The 2353-nt window shown below is 39.7% G+C and overlaps 1 pseudogene; it reads right to left on the bottom strand.

Annotated features, from left to right (window-relative positions):
* Positions 1 to 549, bottom strand: part of LOC116073683 — a 6827-nt pseudogene extending 6278 nt beyond the window's left edge.
* Between the last annotated feature and the right edge of the window lie 1804 nt (positions 550 to 2353).

A 2353-nucleotide genomic window follows, 5' to 3' on the forward strand; every position in this document is an offset into this window, starting at 1 on the left:
TTTTTTTTTTTTTTTGGCCAAATTGTTTTGCTTGAGGAACATTTCTGGTACCAGTCTTAGTCTGCTCCATTTGTTCTTTGGCCTATGATTTTATAATCTGCCTGGTATATGGAAAAACCTTTTCTGGCTCAGCTTTCACACCCCTCTGGTCTGTGACAAGAAAGCCGGGCGCTGTGGGCCTATAGAGACCCACTTCGAACATTCCACATTTGGCTTTCTCTCACTGATCCTTCAGTTTTTGAAGCTGCTTATCTTCTTTGTATTTCTGGAGGAGCTGCTTCCATTGCTCACTCAGAACCATTTTCACTGACGTTGTTTTGGAGCTGGCCTTTTCCGGAGCGAGGCCCTGAGATATCTCATGTGTATTACCAAGGTCTCTCCCTTCCAGTGGAATGTTGAAGTCCTTCAAACCGAAGTGTCTGTTTCGCTCATACACCTGTGACTGTTTTCCTTCTGAGACAGCGACTTTCTGTGAGCCAAGCTGGTTCTAATCATTTCAGTGCTCCAATCTTTCTGAAGCCGACTGGCAAAAAACCATGACACTGGCATCTTCAAAGTCAGAAAAAGCCAGATACAGTCGGAAGGATTATCTATGGATCCAACCGGAGCAAGTGTTGGAGGATTTCGACAAATAATGATATTTTCCCCAACTGCTCTGAGTTCAGAGGGTTCTCTAGGATGGATCAGGATATGTTGTCTTCACTGGAGCAGACCATCCAAGAGTCTGCCCCAAAATGTTTATTCTTAAACAGGACTGTATTTTTAAATTTACAACATGTAAAAGCTCTCCTACGAGAGTGAGTGGAGAAATGGGTGAGAACACAATGGTGACTTGAAGGCACAGCATTCTCATAAACCAAACCAAATGACCTATGACTTTGGAGCTGACAAAACTTCTACCTGGTGGTGAAATTTGGACATGCTCTACTTTTTGAATGAGTAGGATTGATAATGTCACACATCCAGGTCTGTTGCTTAATCTATATGGTGACAAAGTAAAAAGCACTTATCCTCAAAAGATGCTTCAAGAGAAAGCCTTTTGTTCCTGTTGAAATTCTGAGGACCGTCACTCTACAAATTTGGCATGCCTGAATATCTTTCTCTTTTGTGGATACTTGTACTAATAGTGAATGTGTTGCTTTACAATGATGAAGGGATAGCCTTTTTTTTTTTTTTTTTTAGCAGATTCTAAATTCCTCTTCTCTGTCTTCCACTTGACACTAGACTCCATTCAAGATATCCACAAAGGTACTGCCATTGTGTCCATGTGCAGTACTTTTTGACTTCAAATGTAGCCGATTAGCATCACTATTCTTCTCTCTGTGAAAGAGGAAACATGAGTTCACAGAGAATTAAAGCACTTTGTAAAAATCAAAAATGAGAAGACAATGCTCTCCTGGTGAGTGAGTGTGGACTTAGGGATACTGTTTCTCTTATTTATTTGTTTTTCACTAAGATAAAGAAAAGTACAATCTGGGTCAATTCTCTGAGAGGTTAAATGTGTTAAAGTTAAATTTAATATTAGAACTAGAGAAAAAGTAGCTTGAAACTCAAGTGTTATAAACTAAAATTTAAAACTGTCATGTAAGATTATAGTATATGCATTTTTAAAAAAAATGCTGGTTTGATACCGAAAGATTCAGAGGACCTAAGTTCAACCTGGTCCTGTCAAACGCTAGCTGAGTGATTGATGTGTTTTAAATATCAAAACTCGACCACCTTGTTTGTGAAATTTAGAAACTAAAAACTTTAAGCAACACATTCATATAATGCTTAAATGTTGAACGTCTCCAAACCACAGTTGCTGTCTTTGAGCATTTTGATACTTACTTTTCTTCTTCACCTTGACTGTGACTAATGCTGCTTCTGAGGAACACACCGACATACCCTTGCTTGGCTCAGCAATTCAATTTGAGTGTATATCTCCATCAGAGGTTTCACATGCTTGGCACAGAGTAGGTCGCCATAGACATATGTATTTCATAGGAGCCAGAAAATAACTCAAAGCAACATGGGTTGGTTTTGTCCATCTAAGAACCAACTTTATATATTTATTAATTCCATATTATAGTTATTCTACTGTGTGACTGTGAGCTGACCTTTGATGGAGTCCATCTTGGCTATCAGAAACATGGGAGGGGCCTAAGTTTGCCACAAGTGGAAAGGAAACACACATGCTCAGGTTTTCTGGTACCTCAGAGTTGGTTGACTTCCAGTGCTCCAGAGTTCCTTGATTTCTGGAGACAGAAAACATGTTTTGAGGTCTGTGTGTCAATAGTCATTACCTAATCCTGGGGTTAGTGACCAAAGCCACTTCTCAAGCAAAGAGACAGCCATAGCCCTGATTCTGGGG

Source organism: Mastomys coucha, unplaced genomic scaffold (assembly GCF_008632895.1).
Source record: "Mastomys coucha isolate ucsf_1 unplaced genomic scaffold, UCSF_Mcou_1 pScaffold23, whole genome shotgun sequence".
Taxonomy (NCBI): Eukaryota; Metazoa; Chordata; class Mammalia; order Rodentia; family Muridae; genus Mastomys; species Mastomys coucha.